Source organism: Ambystoma mexicanum, chromosome 4q (genome assembly GCF_040938575.1).
Source record: "Ambystoma mexicanum isolate Mex_15411 chromosome 4q, UKY_AmexF1_1, whole genome shotgun sequence".
Taxonomy (NCBI): domain Eukaryota; kingdom Metazoa; phylum Chordata; class Amphibia; order Caudata; family Ambystomatidae; genus Ambystoma; species Ambystoma mexicanum.
The window spans coordinates 394,674,396-394,697,998 of NC_090928.1; the positions used below are offsets into that span (position 1 = coordinate 394,674,396).

The 23,603-nt window shown below is 43.2% G+C and overlaps 1 protein-coding gene and 1 pseudogene across 1 annotated transcript in view; one reads left to right on the forward strand and one right to left on the reverse strand.

Annotated features, from left to right (window-relative positions):
- Positions 1–23,603, forward strand: part of RYR2 (ryanodine receptor 2) — a 3,854,281-nt gene that overhangs the window by 217,174 nt on the left and 3,613,504 nt on the right. The window lies entirely within an intron of this gene.
- LOC138468589 (U2 spliceosomal RNA) lies at positions 21,981–22,108 on the reverse strand (annotated as a pseudogene).

Here is a 23,603-nt window from a genome sequence, read left to right on the forward strand (position 1 = left end):
AAATGAGCTCTCAATTCTGTAAGTCGTTTCTTTTTAGGTCGATGTCATTTTGCAAGTGTGTTCACATCATGAAATCAGAAACATAATGTGTAAGATGAGCTTAAAAGCCAGGTCTGGTTGATGATTCATACCCAACAAAAGACAGCATGGGATCGCTGAGAAATGTCCTATTGGTTGTAGTACGTTCAAGACTTAGGGCCTCATTACGACCCAGGCGGTAAGGGGTTTACGGCAGCGTAAACAGCGCCGACCCTTACCGCCTGAGTACGAGGTCCCTTAGCGCCATGGCGGATTTAACACCTGCTTTTAGCAGGTGTTAAAATCCATGGCGCTAAGGGACCATGGAGTTAATTACGCCACCGTAATTTACGGTGGCGTAATTAACGCCTTCCCCACTCTCATTATGCCCTATGGGGCAAAAATGGGAATGGGGAAGGGTAAATGGGGATTGGGGACTTACCGCCCCGCCAAGGTCGGAATGGGGCGGTAAGTCCGCCAACCACCATGGCGTAAACGTAGTTTACGCCATGGTGGTAAAGTCACGGCCCAGGCGGTAACTTACTGCCTGGGTCGTAATGAGGCCCTTAGACACAGTCCAGAAGAGCATGCACGATAAAGTCATCTGATTCTAGTGATTGTTCAACACAGGCATGCAGCTTGCCGTTATGCAGAATGCGCATAACATTTGCATTTACACAAAAAGGGAATACATTAGCAAACAATAACGATGTCAACTTGAAAACGTTTTAACCGTGTGATTCACTTACTTAGTATTAGGCCCAGACTGAGTAGCCAACCCTGGGTTATGAAAGGCAAATGGGCCATCCGATGGCAAATGACCCAGGCATTGACACTGAAGGTCAAGTCCATGTCTTCTGCAGCCACTAATACAACAGCTGCATGCTAGAGATACATTGCTTATTGCAAAGACAATGTTAAAAAAAAGATGTTCAGGCAGGTGCTGCTCCACCATCATAATGGAGCTAACAGAGGCACAGACTGCTCAAAAAAGTCCTGGATGCCTTCGTTGTGCAGCTCATGGGGGCACAGTCTGCCCCACCCCTACAATCCTATTTGGTCAGTACGCCAGTGATCAACTGAATGGCAATTTCAATTGACTAACAATTGTGCATAACCATGTTTTATGTGAAACCCTTGTTTGAATAAATCAATATCACTGAGGGTGAGTGTGTGAAATGACTGATGCAGGTTGCAGGGAAGTTGTTCAGTCTCGGAGGAGATTGACTAGTGTGGCGTGAAGAGCTGGATTTGGCCTTTGCGTATTTCAGTGGATTTGTCTAAGAGACTCTGCTTTCTATTGGATGCACATGTTGGGCTTTTGCGTACTGGCTTCTGCTAGGGCTATGCATCCGAAATGGGTACCTTGGGTCATACCAGGGAGGGCTGCAGTCAAGGCCTGAAGTTTCTGTTAGCGGCATTAGATGGAGGGGAGTTAGCTATTGGGAAAGACCTATATGCCCAAACATTTTCACTGGAGTACAGATCGGAGGGAGATGGAACGTGAGGAGGAACACACCATTTGGGGGTGCTGTTTGGTTTTTAAATCACTCACTAACCACCTATAACCATGCTAATCCCTATGGCCATTCAGGCAAAATACCATCACTCCTTGCCCAAGACACACCCTCCTGGGATTTATTTACGATAGCTCTGTCATGCAGTAACATCACACTTTGTTCTGTATAGGGCATGCCAGTATTATTTCTAAGAAGTCTTCTGAGAGTTCACGTCTTAATTAAATCTGCAAATGAGCTCCTGGGGTAATAGAAAATGTCTTAACCATGTGTGCTTCATTTACTTGATTTATGAACAATATGTGTGTCCTTGCATTTGCTTCTTGCACTAAAGTCCTGTTAAAAAAAAAACATGGTCAAAGCCAGCAGTTTTGTCTTGTGTATAGGCATAATAGAGGTGCTTGCCGGCCACTGACATCATATGTTTTCCAGCTATTGACATCTTATGGCCATGTAGTACCATTATGGCCGTGCCTGGCAAATGCATATCCCATGAGTACACAAAGGCATAACGGTTGGCTTTGCCAGTGATTGTTAAAATGCTGTGACTTTAGACGTAGGGTTTGAGTTGGATATATGGGTCGGTGCTGACCAGGAAAAGGTGGCTACTTATAATATGGAAAACTAGAAAAAGTTAAGTAGTTGAGGACTCACTCCAGATACAGGGCAGCTCTCAAAACGGGAAGGTCCTTTTCTTAGGACCCGCCTGGGTGAGAGGTATCTGATTATATGGGAATCCTTTCATGATTGGTGCATGTGAAAACCGTCTTGCATTGGGGTGCCACTCTCCTGGTGTTTACTTCTTTTAAACGTGTCATGGCATTGTCTGTGTTGGATGGGTTTTTTACGAGTACATTTTACCGAAATAAATCATCGAAATATATAGTGGGGGGTTGGAAAAGTATATAGAAGAGGTGGGGTGGAGGTCCGGAATAGGTAAAAAAGAATAGGGGATTGAGGTTTGGGAGGGAACGCCTCCCAAAAATAAAAAATAAACAACTTTGATTCGTTTTTCTGGCAAAACATACTCGCAAAAAAAAACCATTGAAATTGCACGCGTCGATGAAATGACATAGACCTGCTCTCCTGCTCTCTCCTGCTCTCTCTTCTGTTGCATAGGCGCTTCACAAATGCCTCACAAATGCCCAACAAAATTAAAATAAATACATTTCTCTCTTCGTTGCATTTCTATCTGCCCTGCTTATTAGTCCTCGGAAAAGCATACTTTTGATGAAAGCATTGAGTTCTGGAATAATCTAAAAAAGATTAGAACATTGTATTTAAAAAAATCAAAGATGGGATACGTGGACAGTTTACTCAAAATGTAAAATAGAACTGGATCGAGGCTACTACACGAAATCTGTTAACAAACCACAATCTGGATCTACATATTTTGGGGGGAGACTACATCACCTTGTCCTGGTTCGTGCCCGCCATTCCATTCCGGCAGTCTGGGGTACGTGTGGTGTCTGGAAACAGCCCCTGGCACACAGTGACCACCAGGGGCCCGGTGGCGCGCAGGACTGAGAGCAGCAGGCAAGGCTCAGCAAGAGCGCCTTGGGGGATGCAGGCTGGCAAGGAAAGTAAGGGCAGGCGTAGAACCGAAGCAGACACGGCGCTGGAGAATACGTCACCCCGTAAACCTAGGGTGACCAGATTTCTAAAAAGAGAAACCCAGACAGGCCATCGAAATAGAAGTAGGAGTAAGGTAAATACACATACAACTTTAGTCCTACTTCTATGTCCCTGGACTGTTGCGGGGGGCGGGGACGGGGTATGCTAACATGCACACTCCTCTCATTGGAGGAGAGCGCTGGGGAGGTGAAGGAGTAGGAAATGGGGGCATGAAAAGCATTTCACGCCCCCATTCACGCAAAAAGATTTGCAACGGGACCACATTTCGGGATGTTGAATTTGGGTCCCGGCAAAAAAAGGGACCATATCTGAAACCCCGGACGGGGTTTATGAAAGAAAAAAACTCTGGGTGATTTCGCCAGACTGTCCCGGGAAAATACGGACGTCTGGTCACCCTACGTAAACCCGCAGTGATTGCATCTTGGAAAGTGGGCGTTTAGGGAAGAGCACAGCAGACAGGCAAGAGGCGATTAGTCGCTCGAGCTTCTTAAAGGGGCACCTGTTAAGCCCGGTAAGCTGTTGCTCAGCCTGTAAGCAGGCCTCACCGCACACCGTATCTGCACAGTGATAACCGGGGTTGGGGGGGGCGATCAGGGATGGACTGGGAACTAAAAGAGGCCCTGGAAATAATTACTGGGACCAAAACAGGCCCTGGAAATAATGTTCAAAGTGGCCCCATTTGACACATTTTCAGCAAACCCAATGCTTTTCCTATGAGAAAATTTGGAAATACCACACAAAAGAGGCCCAGGGTGCAGGGGCCCACCGGGAAATCTCCAGAGTTCCCTATAGGCCAGTCCACCGCTGGGGGCGATGCATGAATACATAGGGATTAAGGACTGGGGCCATTGAACTGGTAAACAACCATATTTAACATTACCTTAAGAATTGTATCTTATGCATAGGCTGAGCATACTTCAAATTCTATTCCAGACTTGACAGCCACATGCACATTTAAACATATGTGTTACTCATAGTTACGAAGACAACCCATCTTGTTGCACATTGACATGGTACTAAATAATTCACTATGGGCAATAAGCGTTCACATTATTTCTTGGCGAAGCTCTCAAAACATTCCCGTGTGTTGCATACACTTGTGTAATTTGCTGAGCATGACTCAAAATCCAACGGTACCATGTTTTTGTTACAGGAACAAGGAGAGCGCAGTTATTCAGTGAATCTTTGCTTCATGTTGCAGTTTTGAATACATCTATCGGTCTATCTGTCTATCAATTCTATCTATTGTATCTATCCTACCTATCTATCATGTTGTAGTTTTGAATACATCTATCATTCTGTCTGTCTGTCTATGTGTCTATCTGTCTGTCTATCTATCTATCTATCTATCTATCTATCTATCTATCTATCTATCTATCTATCTATCTGTCTATCTCTATCTATCTATCTATCTATCTATCTATCTATCTATCTATCTATCTATCTATCTATCTGTCTCTGTGTCTGTCTATCTATCTATCTATCTATCTATCTATCTATCTATCTATCTATCTATCTATCTATCTATCTATCTATCTATCTGTCTGTCTGTCTGTCTGTCTGTCTATTCTATCTATGCAATCTATCTATTCTATCTGTTTGTGTATCTATCTAGTCTATCCATTATATCTATTTAATCTATCCATTATATCTATTCTATCTATTCTATCTATCTATTATATCTATCTATCTATCTATCTATCTATCTGTCTGTCTGTCTGTCTGTCTATTCTATCTATGCAATCTATCTATTCTATCTGTTTGTGCATCTATCTAGTCTATCCATCTATCTATTTAATCTATCCATTCTATCTATTATATCTTTTCTATCTAATCTATCTATCTATCTATCTATCTATCTATCTATCTATCTATCTATCTATCTATCTGTCTGTCTGTCTGTCTGTCTGTCGGACGTCTATCTATGTTATGAAGCAATAGGCCTGTGCTCCTCTTAAGCAGTTACAGGAATCTGGATGCCCAAGGTGTGGTCACATACCCTTGCTTTGAAGTGCCCAATTGCAAATGTTATGCATCACTTTTAAAAGCCCACCCAATGCTTCAGTTCAACTTGCACTCAACAGTGCTATCCCACATGCACCACCTAGTGTACCGTCTAACTGCATACGTTAAGTACCTCATTTAAAACATCTTCTCAATGCTCTAGATCATCTCATACCCCCCACCAGTGTAGTCACGGTTTCAGACCATAACATGTACGCTGTCTGCCTATTACTAGTTACCCTCCTATCTAGCCCAACACAAACCCACTCGTATGCCATAGAGGCTCACCACTCTTGCCTAGAATTCACTAAAGTAATTAGCAAAATGACTTCATCCCCACATAACAGGGATTAAACCCTCCAAATTCCTGCCTCCGCTCCACTTTAACTCACAGCACCTTAATATTAGACCCACAACATTTCTACCAAAATTTAGTCAGACCCAGAAGGCCACTAATGGTCCAGACTCTAACTCAAAAACAGCCGCAATCTTAACTCCCTCACAATGGATCAATCTATATGCCAGGAAACCTACACCAAACTAACCCTGTAAAACTAGGGACAGAAACATGAGGCTCGGCGCCAGACTTCATATCAATGCATCTTCCCAATATAATCTGCAACACAAGTACTGTATTCCAGAAACAGCTAATAACCCAACTTGCATGACTATCATAAAAAAAGAGAACCAAGCGAAGGCTCTCCCTAACCCACAGGAAGTAACCAGCCCCACTCTAAAAGGCGCTCTAATTAACACCAGATCGCTGGTGGCTCATGCCACGGACATAGCGGACCTAAGTAACCTAGGCGACCTCGACTTCCTGGTTGTATCAGAGACCTGGCTTCATGAGGCTGCAGGTACCTCTCTCCTCTTAGCCTTACCAGACTGCTATTCCATTGTGAGAGCTGACAGAGTATCTTCGAATGGTGGAGGCATTGCCTTCATCACCAAAACAAGCCTAGGACTTAGAGTAACTGCCTCTCCTGACGTTAAGTCATGTGAACTTTTCACAGTTAAATTTGCCACAACTAAGACAAGCACCTTAACCATGCATTTAATCTACAGACCTCCTGGACCCCTCGGATTCTTTGAAGAAGATGTTATGACCATACTTTCAGATAATACTAAACCTACATCGCAAGTCCTATTGCTAGGCGACTTTAATCTGGGCTATCATGATCCTAAGGACCCCCAGGATAAGGCACTCTCCAATATCTTAAAAAAATTGGGTTTCACACAAAGAGTAAAGCACCCTACCCATGAGAAAGGCAGAATACTAGATTGGGTTGCCGACCTTAATGCGGAAACTTCCATCTCTTCTATCCTACCCTTAACTTGGACTGACCATTATCTTATTTCCTTTACCATACAGACCAAATATACAGCACCCTCAATCAAGCAGACTACGCCACGCCTTCTCACACGGAGCAAACGAAACAGAACTACTGACAATCTCATGCCTCTCATAATACCAACATTGAACGCCCCGCTAGAAACAGCTGACCCAGCCGAATTATTTGAAATGTCCAACTCCACTATGACGCTAGCACTAGATGCCATCGCACTTCTCAAACTAAGAAAAAGCATACCAAAAGGCCATCTTAATACTTGGTTCACCCCCAGTTAAAAGTTATGCGGGCTGAAAAAAGAAAATTAGAAGTGTTATGGAGAAACTCCCCAACCAAAGAAAACAAACGTAACCTAACTGAACTAACAAACAAATACAAAACTGAAATTATACATACCAAAAGAGATACCTACAACGACAGAATCAAAAAGAACTCGTTGTGATCCTAAGGGAACTGGCGTCCCCTATATCCCCTGAAGATACCTACATTAAGGATAAAGTATTGTGTATAGACATACAAAATGCCCTGTCTAACAAAACTGTCACCCTGCAAAATAATATTGCTGCTAAAAGAACTACCTTATCTAAACCTGACTTGGCCAAATTATCTATAAATAGCCACCTTAAATTCACTACAGAATTCAAATTCTCAGAAGTCACCACTTCACAAGTGGTCAAAATCATCGCTGGAACCTCTCAGCTAGGATAAGGTGGTGTTTGCTCACGGTCAAACAGGCCCAAACAGCTTTCTGTCTCTGAGCTGTTCTGCTATGGATTGGGGTACCCAAGGGCTGTTTGGTTAATCGTGGGGGAAGTATGATTGCATTCTCATTTGTTATGCATTATTTCTGCTCTGTGTCCTTTATGTTTCTTCATTGTCATAATAAATATTGTAACCATTTTAGCATGAGTGTGTTCTTGTTCCGCATCTTGTCACCTAACATTGTTGGACAAACAAGATTGCAACAGTGTGTGTGAGGCATGACCTTTGTCCAGATCTGCAGCCTTTGCAAATGGTGTGCGAGAATGCTTTCCAGAAAATCTGTAGAAATAGTTTTCAGCCAATTAGGATCCTTTGCTTAGTCGCCTTCACCCAATCAGAAGTGGTCCGAGGATGAGGTACACTGGAGGTCTTTTGTTTCAGAGTTTTTGTTAAAGAATATGGTCAGACTAAGAATTCCGGCTTCTTCTGATAGTGGCAGTTTAGTGTGAAGCATTGAACAACAACCGAATTTAGTAAACTTTGGTTCATCAGTTTAATATTGTGGTTGTGGTACCGGAATGAATTCTCACACATTCTTCGTGGTTGCTATCTCCTCGTGGCCCTGATTTGCCATCCTTTTTTTTTAGCTTTGAATATTATTTTAATTCCTTCACGTCTCCTTTCCCCTGAATCTACTTGTCATCTATCGTCCCTCCCCGGACCCATTGCATCCTTTTGCAATGATCTTGATGCACTTCTCTCCTGTTTACGCCCTTCTTCTAAACCACGATTATACCTGGTGATTTCAATCTTCATCTTTCCGCTACTCTTCATTTTTGTCCTTTTATTCCAATCATTGAATCTTATCATCTATTTCAATTACCTGCTCTGCCATATCACCAATTTGGCTCCTCTCTGGACCTTATTTTCTCTTCTATTTCTGCTCCATTCTTTGGAGCATTTCCTTCTCTCTTTGTCTCGCTCGTTTCCCAAATCCACATCTCCTTCCGCTTCCTCCTTAATGTTCTCTCATTATGATCTTAGAAACTTATGTTTGTCTCCTCCCTCAGTTATGTTCTTCCTTTGCTCTCCCAAATCTCAGCCCTCTCAACAGAGAGTGTTGCGGATACTCTTTTCTCTGGTCTTAAAAGCACATTGGATCTCTTTTAGCCCTTGCGCCCATTTTCTCTTTCTTGTGAGACTCCCCAACCTTGGCTCAATCCTTCTTTTTGTAAATTTTGAACGCTTCGTGCATCTCTCTCCTATCTCCACACACTCTATGATAATTCCCTCGTCTCTGCTAAGCAACGCAATTACTCTAATCTTCTTATTCTTCTTTCCACTCGCCCGTGCAGACTGTTTACAGAACTCAATCATCTGTTCTCCCCCTCCTCTGATCCCTCCCTATACTCTTATTTCTCTTTCGGATGACTTTGCTGCCTACTTGAATACTAAATCTTGTGGTTTAACTGTGAATGACCATGGACAAGACTTCTCTCTTCACCTTCCACTCTCATCCTTCCCAGTCAGGATCTGAAAAGCACCGCCCAGCCCCTCGGTTAGCTTTGAATGACAATGGACCTACTCCTTCTCTCCTCACCCTACACTCTCATCTTTCCCAGACGCTGTGTGATATGTACCTTTGTGAACGTATGTCAGTGTCGTCGCTGGTTGCTTTTCCAATGCCCCACACCACACTTAGTTATCATATCTGTCTCTACATCTTATCTGCCAATGTAAGGCACCCATCACTGAGATTGCCCTGTTAACCATACATGCTGTGGTACATAGTTTCTTGACAAATCATTACTCCCTTATCCAAATAAATAAAATACAATAAACACAATGGAAATATGTGGAACCATGCCAGCATAACTCAGAACCTCAACCATGAACGAGGTCACAACGCGATCACCATTAATTAGTGTTACGTGAAAAATGGTACTACACCATGAGCTGGTTTTAATATAATTGTAACCCTGGGAATTTTGTAGGAAGTCTGATGCTATATGCTTCTAAGCAGAGAGGATGGGCTCCCAAGCTACTCTGGACCTATCTTTGGTATTCTGTTAACCCCTTAACATCTACCTGGTGGGGATCTTGCATCTAGTGCGTTCGTCGAGTGGTACGCACCAGCGTGCTGCCACCTGTGCCATTGGGTACATAGGCACCCTCTGGAGATGCACTGAGATCAGGCATCACCCTTTCTTCCTGGATCAGACACGTGTTTCGTATTTAAGTCTGTGTACTTATCTGCTACCAAAAGATGAGCCCAGAGTCAACTCATTATCATTCACTGATTGCATAATGTGACCAGCATGTTAAAAGAGGAGTTTGTTATTAGTCATGGAAATAAACTGACATTATATACATCTATTTGCAAAGTCATTACCTTTAGAAGATTTCTGGGGCAGAGCTGTTTTATCGGGACACACAGGTGGGGAGAGGGTTGCAGCATGAAGAGCGCTTCTTACCGGAGGTGGGAATGCCTTGGCGTGGAGGAGACCCAGCCGCTTATGACCTCTGTGACCTCTGTGGGATGTTCACATGAACTATATTAGACACAGGCTGGGATTTGGCAGGGGGCTGGCCTCATAAAATGAAAGTAGGACACTGCTGCATTCCAATCTCTGCATGAGATCTGCAACGGAGTGGCCTTCAGGGCTACACACACATGGAATGATCACTGATTATACTCCAGAAAGCTAGACATTGCTCAGCCTATCTGGGCTCATATCAGGACACTGTCCAGGCCTGGCCCAGCCTACCCACCTTCCAAGCCTGACTGGGCTACTTCACCACCTCTCCTACCAAGCTCTTTATGGGGGGAATTACAATATTGCCCTGACTTCCAGCAGACTGCATATTCACTCACTGTTAGATGCCCCACCTGAAATTCCTGTTAGCCTCCATAGGGCGGCGACATCATGCAGATCTCTGGGCATAACTGGATTGTGTAGCAATGTTTTGTGACTTTAACAACCGGGCAGTGGTTGCTGGAGAGCGTCCACATATGTAGCTCTGCCTTTTGTTCTGATGAGTTCACTGATGTAACCAATGATGTCAGGTATGTCATCCTATGTGAATGCCATGACTACATATGAAGGCAGTCCTTTTGGTTAACCAAGCATCCTTCCTTACTTTGGCCTTTCAGGATTTTTTTCGATATGAGTCCACACCATTGTACATTTGCATCTACAGGAAAGATTATTCAGTAAAGCCGAAACACGTGTCGGCTTCCGAAGTTTACGCCAGCCTTGTTAACTCTTCGTTTTTTGGGCTAATCATATCCCAATGTATGTCATTTTGTTAATTTCTTACATTATGGAATAAACCACTGCAAATTGATATATTTACTGTAAACCCCAAAAATGCAAAGTCTGTGCATAGGACCAAAGTATTTCAAAACGAGCAAATGGTCCAAATGTTGACCTAAAATGACACAGGCGTGACATATAGGTCCAGCATCATAATATATAGGACCTGTGTTTAATATTGTATTTAAGTGTATTTGGGCAGGAACTGGGCAAACAGTGATACATGTTGGTATTTCGTTTTGCTGGGATTTCCTCTACGTTGCGATCTCTCGTTGATGTGACGTGCTTCTATATTTAAAAGGCCTCTTCTAAAGATGACTTGCAACATCTACGATAGATTTTTCGTGAGTGGCATAACGTGCATTGTATACAGGGGTGGACGGGGAACCAAAAGAGGCCCTGGAAATCATTTTCAACCCCATATCAGCAAGCCCCGCCCCTTTCCTATGAAAAAATGTGAAAATTGAATAGGTTACCAAAGAGGCCCAAGGCGCAGAGGCCTTGGCGGGAAATATCCAGAGTTCCCTGTTGGCCAGCCCACCCCTGGTTGTATAAATGTTGCTAAGCTGCTGTGCAATATTTGCCACCCATAGGGAAAGAAGATGCCACAGTCCAGCAGTCGACTTTTGACTCGTTTAAAGTTCATCTCGCGGGAACAATCAGCGGTCATTATTGGACTGGCTCTAACAGTGAACAGACGTGGAAGGAGTTTCTCACACGCAGTAAGGTCTTTGCTGATTTCTAGGCCCGGAATAGGCGCTTGGTGCGACCTGATAACGGCGGGAGAGGGCCCAGACCCCCGAGACGGCCGAGAGGCACGGCACTGCGTAGTTTATCAGCTCCTAGCAGTCCTTTCCTTGACATGGTGCGCCGGCACAAATCAAAATGGCTGCTGATAAGACACCCCGAGTACCAGGGAAGATTGCAGCGAATAAGGTCCTTAATGCCTAAAGATTTTCTGTTTCTATTTAAGGCTCTGCTATCGAAGTTTCAAGTAAAGGCCCTTCCCTGCAGATTGTATCCTTCAATCAACCAATCAAAGATCGATTTATTTTTAAAACTTGCAATGCACACACATCTGCCACCCCACACTTACTGTCAAAGTGTTCCTTAAAAAGCCACTGACCATTGCGAGTATCCTGGTGTGAAACTAAAGATACTGGGCCTAATTCACAGAAGCAATTTATAATGGCGAACCCTTGAGGCCAATAGAACATGAAACAAGCATTGGCAAAGCCAATAGGTCTACATTTGAAAATGTAGAGGGTATCATTTTTTTTAGCACAGTGCCGCCCGCCTCTCAAAACCAAACACTTGCACCCTCTACATTTACAAGACCAACCTATTGGCTCTACTAATGCTCATTTAGCTCTTCTGGTCTCAGGTTCTCCTGACACAATGGCTTCCCCAAATTGAGACATGTGTGAGTTTGATGCATCATTGCCACAGTTATATTGAGCATGAAATCAATTAGCACCAATTTAATCCAGATGGGACAAGATTAAAGATTGATTTAACTGAATCAAAGTATGCCAATCTGATATTGAGACCATTTTCTCAACGGAAATAATGCAAAAACACAAATCTATTGTCAGAGTTTTTTCGGGGTAATTGCATTGTATATGGTTATTTATATAGCGCTCTTTCCCCATTTGTATGGCCTCAATGCGCTTTGCGGTTGGAACGCCCTCATAATTGGTAAAAGCCATGTGAAGAAAAAGCTCTTTGTGATGTTGGGTCTGACAAAACAAACATTGTTTAATCTACAAAACTCTGCAAGACCAGCTACGCGGGGGCAGTGGGAGGTGGGTATGACCTCTGCGGCAGTAGGCATCAACAGCAAGTGACAGATAAGAACAAGACAAGCTATGGGCCTGGCAACCCAAAAAGGGGTGATGTAACCTTAGGCGGGACTCGAAGCACTTTTCAGATCGTCAGGGTGTTTGTCCCTTGTCCCAGGCTGCTGCTTGCCCTCGTGCTCGGGTTGACCCAGGCATACTGTGTTTGCGTGCCCCTCTTCCATCGGATGGTACACGATTTACTGTTTGAGGGCACTGTACTGTACTTGCGGTCATAAGTTCATCATTCTGTCTTTGATGAATGACGAGGGTTCCACATGTGTTCTGTCAACGCACGTACATTGCATTTCAGACATAGCGGCCAAAGTGAACAGCTTGCAAGTGCTTGTGGACATTTCTCTGTAGTTTATTGTGCCCTCAACCCCCTGACCATTGATACCCACTTGCTCAGAGCTGCTGCTGCAACTGGGTGCCCCCCTCTACTTTCAAAAGAAACCAGAGCGACATGTTCCATATCGCATCGATATGTGTATTGTTAAAAATGGTTTCGCATATATTATTTTTTTTAAAAAACAGTATAAGTGGCAAAGTGATTGACTCCTGATGGCAATCTCTTCAGAGGCAGCGCCTCACCCGCCTTCACATCCGCTTGACAAGCTTGAGAGACTTTTATCGCACAATGCTGCCAGCGGGGGCATCTCTAGGCGCGCGCAGGTTGGAAAGCGTAGCCTATTTATGCCTGGCTCTAGAGAGTTTCAGCTCTCTGGCAGAGCTTGCAGCAGTAGGTGGACAGCTGTGGGTGGAAATCAGCTGCCCTGTGAAGCAGAAAGCATATATTACTCTCAACACTCTTTTATAAGATGGCCCATTTTGTGGAACATAGCGTAACTGTGGAAGTTGGGGATATAGTTCTCGAATGTGGCTTTTAAGAGCTTCTTTTTTTCCCATATTGCTTAGTACATTGATGTCATTTTCACTTTCGTGTTGCCTTATAATGTGCTTAAAGAGTACAATAACCAGGCTCCCAATCCATAATAATCAGCTGCTCCCTAATGCTTGCTGTTCTTTTCACTGGGCAGCTTAAATAAAGCAGTGTTTTCAAAGGTGCCTTGTTGACGCTGTAGGACACGACTGACAATGTATTTATTTATTTATTTGTACATGTATAGCAGCGCCCATAGCTCACGGGCTTCTGTTATGTTACAATGTTACCGGTTACTTGTGTGTGTCAACTCTGTGATAATGTTTCTCTTCGGTTGTTCATTTGCCTTGTGTGTGACAACTTTGAGCTGCAGCGCGCAACACCCCATGTTAGTGAATGAATCGCTGCCTAATTTTGTGTGGACTTTTTAATGTTCCTTGTCTCTGCAACACCGTTGTGCTGTGGCAGAATTCATCTATGCATTATTTTTTATTTTTTTATTTTTTTTATTTACTTGTTTGTAATTACAATTAGCAATTTTGACAAGAATATGCATTATATTTTCCGGAAATAAAGACAGAATCTCGATATTTCACTTATAGATCAATGTTTTTACGAGATAGTGTAATTGTTTTGTTTCCATGAAGTTTTGCGAAGCTGCAGGTAGACTACTGTGATGCGCATCAATACTGTGGCAATAAGACCCGAGGTGGCGGGCCAATACCGCCCCAGGTAATACCCCCAGGGCCGTAGTTACATTAACGAAGTCCCGGGGACATTACCGTGGGCGGTATTGCCCGCCACCGAGGGTCTTATTGCCATTAGTACCCCAACCCCTTTAGACCGGGGTACTAATGGCATTTTTTTTCTGTTTTGCACGTTTTGAAACAGAAAAAAACACGTGAAAAAAAATGGCCGCCGGGAAAAGGAAAACTTAGTCCATTTTCCCTTTCCATGGCGGCCATCGGGAGCAGACGCGCTGGGAACAGAAGTGTTTCTACCGCGTTTGCTCCCAAGACCAGAAGAAAAAAGAAGGTAAGTGGGGTTGGGAGGGGGGAAGGAAGAAAAAAAAAAGTACCGCGGTCTCCGGCGGGGGATAGCCCCGCTCCAAGTCTCCACACGGCTGGAGGTTTCCATCGTACCCCGCCGGAGACCGTGGGATAGAAGGTAAGTGGGGTGGGGTGGGAGGAGGAAAGAAAGGAAAAAAATAAAAAAAGTCTTACCTGAGTCCCCGGCGTGGGACAAAGGAAGCCTCCAGCCATGGGGAGGCTCGGAGCGGGGATTGCCCCGTTTCGAGCCTCCTCATTGGCTGAGGGGCTTCCACGCCCCTCGCCGGGAACAGAGTACCCGGCACATATGGCGTCAAGGGAATACCATGTGGTATGGCTCGCAAATGAGCCAATCACCATGCTGTATTCCGTTGCGCCGCGCATGCCGGGTACTAATGTTAAATACGCTTTTTAAATTCTTGACAGTGCATTGCACTGAATCCGTTTTCCCAAAGTAGAACAAATTGATATATATATATATATATATATATATATATATATATACATATATATGTATATATATCTACAGCACTATTTCTGAAACATTTAAAAGTTATAGGGACTATGTTTATGCTCAGACAGCTGTCTATCCACTCAAATCTCTCCGAGGCACACTTTGAAACCCATCGTGGGTGAACATATAAGATCATTTACAGTAAGAAAGCAGCAGTGTGTAATCCAAGAAGGACTTCATGAGAATGGAAATGAGACAGGCTGGAAAACCCAAAGGATACATCAAAGGGGCTGGTCAGGGAAATTAAAAAATCTATAAGGTTGCAGAGCAAATGAGGAACTTGACAATATGTCAGAATGTATCATAGGTTGTGCGGGTATGCAGCTGGGTGGGCAGGTATCTGGCCCCGAATTCAGAGAGTAGCCAGGTGCCCAGTGCAGAAACAGACAGAGATCAGCAGGGAAGAGGAAGAGAGAAAGCAGAAGCAAAGAGGAAGATCTTGAGGTGCTTCCGGAACCGAAGATGGTTCTCCTCAAGTTTCAGAGAGATAGGGAGGCTGTTCCAGAGTGAGGAGCCAGCCAAAGAAAGAAATCTACCACCAACTTGTTGCTTGGAGAAGCGACTGACCCTGAGGGAGTTGGAGGTAGAGGAGTGAAGAGCTTGGGTAGGAAGGTATTTCCGAAGGGAGAGTTGAAGGTATTGTGGACCCAGGCCCTAGAAGGCCTTGTGGACAATGCAGAGGGTCTTGAACTTAATCCTTGCAGCCACTGGGAGCCAATGAAGAGATTTCAGGGCTGGAGAGATACAATACCTTAGTTTGAGGCCAAGGACAAGTCTCGGTATCCCTACAACATATCCCCACCAAATATATTGCTGTACATATGGCCATTTGTCTCACCATAGGTGATATTTTTGTGGGGTATTTTGTGGCAGCAGGGTTGCGGGGGTGTCCCCGCACATTTTAAAATAATGTGGGGGTCACAGGGACGTCCCCGCAGGGTCCATGGGTCAATATCGCTGCAAAAATATGGCAATATTTTTGTATCACAATATTTTTGCGGGGATATTAACACATGGAACCCAAGTCTCGCAGTCCTGTTGTGGATGAGTTGCAGAGGGCGGAGAGAAGTGGCAGGCAGATTTTAAAAGAGGCTATTGCAGTAGTCCAGCAGAGAAAACCAGAGCTCTAGAGACAGTGAGCTTCAGGGGAAGGAGAGGAAAGGAAGAATACCCCTGAGGAGGTGCAGTTGGTAGTTTGACTTCTTAGAGACATTAGAGATATGTGGAGCAAAGGAAAGCTTGGAGTCGAAGATGACCCTGAGGTTCTTAGCCTCACAGGTGGGAGCAGGAAGAGGGCCATGGGAGGCCGGACAGAGAGTGACAGGAAAGGAAGGTGCAGAAGTGCTGATGAGGAGGATCTCTGTCTTACTGGAATTAAGGCAGAGTTTGTTTGCGGCACACACCCCCTGTGCCCTCCTAGCAAAGCCTCTGCACCTCACTCATTGCCAGTCCCTCTCACACTCTCATCTGTGCCTTTGAGTCCTGGCTGCATTATAACCCATCCTTAAACATCTTCAACCTGTTACCGGAGCCCTTGCTGACCCTCCCGTCGCAGCCAGGGTATCCACATCTGGGTTACCCTCATCTTACTATGAGGGTAACTATTCTTACTATGAACTTTCTATCTTCGTGTTCTACATTTCTTTAACTTTCTATGAATTGCTTTTCTTCCTGTTCTGTTTAAAATTCTACTTTCTTTAATCTTTTCCCTTACTTTTCTTCCGCCTTTATTTGTTTCTCTTTCCTTTTCTTTCTACAGTCCTTCCCATATTAACTTGTTTATTGTTTTTCCTTCTTTACGGTTGCAACTCTATAGGTCACATTTCTATCTTTCTTTCTTTCTTTCTTTCTTTCTTTCTTTCTTTCTTTCTTTCTTTCTTTCTTTCTTTCTTTCTTTCTTTCTTTCTTTCTTTCTTTCTCCCTGTTTTTCTTTCAAGGCAATTCTACCACTGCAGAGATGAGGTAATCAACCATGAAAGAGCAAGCAGCCCCAATATAGACTTCCACTTCATAAGCAAGCCTATAGGTTTCCCACTCCCTGATCCTCACAAAAAGTAATGAAGGCAATCAGGTGTGACTCTTACTGTTGTTAGGATGCATCGAAATGCACACTTTTACCTAAGGTTAGGTCCGTATGCAGCAAGGAGACAAGTGGGAACTCGCTTGGATCATCAGTTGGATGCAATAAGTTAGGAGATCCTGGACGCAGTTTACAAACCTCTCTGATAGGGTTCTGTGAGAGTAGCTGAGTGAGGAAATCAGCTTCTTACATTTCAAATTGAGAGGCCAAGCCCAGACTCTATGGCTAAACCTGCATGCCCCCCTGTTCTCTAACATTTTACTCCCCGCTCACCCTCCAGTCTGTTGGAATTTATTTTTTAATCCCAGTGGTTGTCGAAGAAAGGTAATCTATATTTATTCATCTGGAACGGGTTCCTTGCTCACGCGCAATGTTCATTTCACTTCCTGTGTTAACTGTTCCCGTAAAGGGCGGTATCCACTCGGATCACCGGAAACACGTGACGACATATTACAGAATGTGTTGTTCACCATAGATTCTTAAACCACTGCCAAATCTCAATATAAACAAAGCTCAGGTAAAGCAACACTGTATACATACAATTGTTTCAGATGATTTTACGGTCTCCGCTCCAGGCACCGTTTTTGAATCTTTTATTCAGCCCCAGTTTTCTACTAGAAAACAGCATCGAAGAAATGTATATTTATTTTTGTATGTTAGTAAGGCCCTGCAGCCGAGTACCCCGATGCACAGCTTAGAGGCACAGTTCACATTTCAATGGCTTTCGAGGCAGGCATTGCACCTCATTGTTAAATGAAAACAAACCAGTCAATGATTTGAACATTGTTGGTTTTATTCTGTATCTTTTAATAATAATTAGGAATATAATATCAAGTGTAACTTAATATCTATGTAAACAAGACAACAGGTTCTTTACAATCATGTGACTGTGACATCATAATCGCCAGATGATATCCTAATCCTCTATTTGTGGTATCACTGCTGGACAATTATATCATCATTGTTTCACTTTGATGTCACTGAACACTTACTGACATGTAGAGAAACGCACAGGCAAATGGCTTCAACCCCCTGTTCAAAGCGCTGCAGAATTTGACCAACTTCAAAGCGTCTACTAAATACTACCAAATAAAAATCTGTGTTGTTTTGCTATTCTATACAGTAGTGTTCACCCTATAGAGTCTGAGCTAGTATAATTCTCTCGGTCTACGTACGTCCTGTTATTTGTAAGGCCCTTCATTTCATGGTAATCTAAAACATTATTATGTGAAGTTCAAAGTACTTATTCTGTATGCCGTGTTCAGAGTTTAGCAATTTATAACACAGAAAAGCCAAGGCAAAAGTGGACATGTTGGAAGAGATCGCAGGGTTTAGCGGTGAATCTGTTCAGCACAATAACATTGAAGATCATGTGACCATCAGTCGTTTGCCTCGTCCGATTTGCATTTTGGAACCGTAAAATGGGCCTGCTTATTTATTTGTAATATTTTTCTTTAAACCTTTTTCATAGAGTGCGACCCTTTGCAAATATTCTAGCAAAGCTCTGTACACAACAAATTATGACACAACCTCAAACAAATACTGTTATAAAAAAAGAAAAAAAGAATATCTAGTGAAAAAAGAAATGCCATAGCCCTCTGCAGATATTAAATACTAATCCTGACACAAAAATAGAAAGAGAAACTAAAGAAATTGCCCAAATTGCAATTTGAACCAAATATGTACAATTCTTTTGTACATATTTGTCTCCATTCTCCAGCAATGGAGAGGAGGAATTTTAAATCCTGGGATTGCATCCAAAATGTGCAATTACGCGACCAAGATGTTTTCATGTTTTGGGATATCCAGGTTATCAATCAATTTAATTTGGGGGGTCTATGAAAAATCGGGAAAATCTAGTTATGTTTATACAAAAATTTGAATTCTAAAACTGAAGACTTGTTAAAAAAATCCATAATTTAAGCAGAAGCAGTTGGATAAAAGACATGGTAAGGGTAATGTGATCACATTGCCTTGCCTGATTGTTGGACAATCTGCAGCATGGAAAAGGGCAAAAAGGGGTCAGACGACGCATGTACGATGCCAAATGAGAAGAGTACCCCCCATGAAAATGGGACTGAACTAGATCATGGCATTTATTTCAAACATTCTTTGGGTTGTGAAAGGCTTAACCCTTTTCAAAAGCGATAATCTATCGTTTTTGGATTGGATGATTTTCAGCACTACGGGATAAGAAAGAAAGTCCAGAATCAAGGATAAGGCCAAGAAAATCTCCAATGGAATTCTTTCCGCCTCTCTGACAGATATAGCAGTGATAGGGCACACACAGCGAAAATGAAGTTCTTCCGTCTTATAGAGCAGTCATCAAAGCTTAAGATCCCTGCCAGCAGCTGTGCAGGGGATGGATCTCCCTTAGCTGGTTGTCATCAGCTCACAGCACTGATGATTGGAAATGCCAGGCTCTGCCATTACAACACGGCATTATCTACATATTAAAATCATGAATGGAACAATCAACGCATTTCCATATTCATTGAAATATCCCTTTTTCCTAGGAAGCAGTGAAACGCCTTAGGGGTCGCTACAAAAAGCAGTCACTCTGACTTACCCTGGACATAACTGGATTGGGTGGGCCTATTTGATTCACAAAGAAGTTGCCCAAAGTAACTTCGGCTTACCTATCAACCTAATAGGTTAGCCAGAAGTCAGAGTTAGTCATGTAACTGCTTTGTGCTTCTGCTTCTTCAAAGTAACTTCGGCTTACCTATCAACCTAATAGGTTAGCCAGAAGTCAGAGTTAGTCATGTAACTGCTTTGTGCTTCTGCTTCTTCAAAGTAACTTCGGCTTACCTATCAACCTAATAGGTTAGCCAGAAGTCAGAGTTAGTCATGTAACTGCTTTGTGCTTCTGCTTCTTTTAGCATTTTTTGCATTTTGCAGAAATAGTATTTTGAGAGATTTTCTATTTCATATTTAATCTATTTTGTAGTGGCTGGTTTAGCACAAAGGAATGGGACTAATATAATGCCCCCGGATACCAACAGTCCCACCTCAAAATCCGTGACAAGAATCATGCTCCTTTACTCAACATATGTTTGTTTTATTAAACATAATGCAATAGCCAAAGGTCTGGTTGTCCCCTAACTCACAATGATGGGAAAGCCACCTCAAAGCACAAGAAATGAATGCAGACTACAATGAAGAGCTGCAGCCTGACTATTTTTGTCTCAGTGATGTTTTGATCAACATAAAACATCATGTTACTTTGTAAATTTACTTTGTAAATTTAATTTGTAAATGTACTTGTAAAATTGCTTTGTCATTTACTTTGTAAATTCACACAGTTGTTTTTTTAGGGCAGTAGATTACTCTGATGAAGGTAGAGAAAGTGATGTTTATTTTCTCAGTTTAGAGCTACCCACGCATCCCCAATCCCCGCAAATGGAGCCTTCGGCAGTCGCGCTGGCTGCCAGATTGCACGTGCCCTGTACTGCAAAGGCAGAACACCGTCAAATTAAGGAAATCCATCGTCGCCATCTTACATTCTCTGGAATGATCCCGCGAGACCTGAAAAACCTTCGCCCGACCACCTTTCACACCTAGTAATAATGACTGTGGTGACTACACGTGATGGCGGTTTACATGTAATACCCACACTTATTACCAAAGTACCCATGTACTTTTCTTTGCCGCCTACCATCGTAATGCATCAAAGGGGAATAACAGAACGTGATGCCTGGCCAATAAGAACATGAGCTTTGCAACTGCTGTCCTGAGCTAGTAAACAGCCATGATGCCCTAGTTGCCCGCGTTCCTATACGTGATGGAAGTGCGTAATGCCGTGGCCTGGGCCGCAGAAATTGGGCGTTGGTTTTGCACGTGCACTAAAAGGAATAGCATGGGAACACTGTTCAAGCTGGCACATTGGGACCAGATTATAGAAATACATGTATTGTGTGCTGCGCAGTAACAAACTGTTGTTGTTCGTTTCGGCTTGTCACATAGCAATTGGCAAAGAGAGGGGCCCCACGTCTGGACCCATCATGGACAAGCACACACAAGCTCATCTCTGACTTACCCCCAACATGTCAGTGACATACCTCCGCGGTGCTGATACGCTGACAAATTACTCCGGAGGGCCAATCAGAAATGAGCAAGGGTTCACACTGCTGTGGAGGCCATCACTGACTGAAAAGAACTAAGTAAAAGGTGACCCAGTACCATTCCCCTGGTAATAGCAGTGCAAGGAAGCACAATGTTAACTGAATACAATGAATACCAATGTAGAAATGAGATGCAGCCAAGACTAGGGTGACCAGATTTTGAAACTAAACAACCGGGACAGGCAACTGACATAGAAGTAAGACGACAGCTTCAGCAGTGAAACTGTAGTGCTACTTCTATGTGGTTGGCCTGTCCCGTGTCATGTTGCAGCGCCCGGAGTCCTGAGGCTATTTTAAGTTTAAAAACCCCGTCCGGGATTTGGGCATCGGGTGGATACCATCCCGGTTTTTGGCCGGATATCATGATTTTTGCATAGGTTTGCCAAAAACCGGGATGGTATCCACCCGATCTCCAAATCTCGAGACAAGATTTTTAAACTTAAAAGTCTAGGGACCCCGGGGCGGAGGTGCAAATACTCAGACATTCCTGGCAAAACCCGGACAGTCCTGGCAAAACCGGGACGTCCGGTCATCCTAGTCAAGACCCTGACACTTCCAACAGAGCACTAACTAGCGCCAGTTGCCTCCATTGCTCAGACGCACTGAGCAAGATAACGCAAGAGCAGCAGGTTGTCAGATGACCTGGCAGGCCAATCAGAGCTGGGTAAGAGCTCACACCGCGGTGCCACCCATCACAGAGCGGCAAACTGAAAAGATAAAGACACCCAGGCAGGCTCTGAGCCCAGAGAAGGGGATTACAATGAGCAAAGTAGAATAAGAAATAAAACAAAACTAGAGGCCTGCCTCCCCGTGCTAGGTGCAGTACAAGGAAAGAAAATGCAAAGAAAATAAAAATGAAAACCAATATAAAAATATTTAAAAAGTTAAAATGAGAGCAGCCAAGACCCTAACACCTTGAACAGGACTGTGGTGACCGAAGCCCTCTGAGCATATGGTAAGCTCATATTTTTTGTATATCACTCTAATGTCCAGCATACAGCCTTCCATCTACATTAATTTATTAAACTGATAAGAACAGATACTACACTTGATCTTAGCCAAAAGGCAGAGAAGCGATGAATGTAGAGCATGGATAAGCTCCGGAGTTCATCCATGCTCTACATTCATTTATAAAGCAGGGGCTATGCTAAAGAAGATTTCAGGAACGTTTAAAAGTTGACTTTTCTCGTTTACATCTTCAAATTTGAGAAACATATGCCTATGGAATGTTGGGATGTCATCCGCTAAATGATGAGATCACTACTAGGAAGCCATGTCACTGTCAATATCGAAGGGGCTTGTGTACCTCTCTTCTGTCATTGCTATGGCGTCACAGCGACGTGTCCTTGCCTGAAAGCCCAATCGCAGGACAGCTCGTGTACCCAACAGACCCGACTCTGCTGTTTGGGTGAATGGTACCTTGGGTGTGCATTGCTCCTGGGTGGTGACTAGCCATCCATCATTCACGGAGGAAAAGAGCATATCCTGTACATGGAATTACTCGCTCCTGAATATCATATTGCATTTATAGTGGCGTATACATACAGTATTAGAGCATGGGTTCTTCTTGCCCTGTTAGTCCAGTTTTAAAATCACACACAGAATGCAAGTGTTAGTGGCTTTTATTGGACTTTTGGGAACTATTACGCAGAGATGGAGCGGTGCATTCGTTTTCGAAGTCTGACAGACTTAATCGGAAGGTGCACAGTGAAAATATTAACAAATAAACAAACGCTAGGCTGTCCATTCTCAAAAAGAGAGAATTTTCCGATAAAATGTCATTGACTGAATGGATAGTGTGCATGGAAGGCAGGCCTGGGATGGCTGCATTATCAAAAGGACAGTCAAACTGCCAGTAGGGAACACACAGAAGTGACAACGGTTAGGATTCTCGGCTGTGCTGAGAGATGCAATTTAAGAAAGCAAACCCAATTCACACATAACTGTTAAATGGAATATGTTCTTGAAATTGGGCACAGGTAGACTTAACATGGGCCCCAGTAAAGTTCCTACACTTATTGATGTTCTTTTAGAAACATATTGAAGTGAAAGATTTAAAAACAAATAATTGGAAAGCAGGGTGTGTTTCGCATTTGCATCACACTGTTAAGGATTTCAATCAGGCGACACATACCTTAGTCTTAGCCCAGTATGCAGCACACAACTGAAATGTTTATTTTGTTATATATAGGTTCAATATTTGAGAGATACACCACTCATATCACACCCCCTTTTCAAATACCCTCGGTCACAATGGACCAGGAACCAGGCTGGTAGATAAAGGTAATATTTATTTATTTATTTAGAAATTCAAGAAAATCACACACTTTTTAATATATGGGGCAGCAATCACCAATGTGGTGATAAGAACAATATGAATGTAAGCAATGCACTTAGTTTAACCTTCTATTAACACAACTACAAAACACCAGGGAATAGAGATCTTTTAGAATTTTTGGAAAGATAGCAATGGAGTTAGAATTTCCCCCTGCAACGTTCCCTCAACCCAAAAATAATCAGTTTTAAGTGGATAAACAGAATCAGCAGGTAATCAGGAATGTCAAATAAGAAAC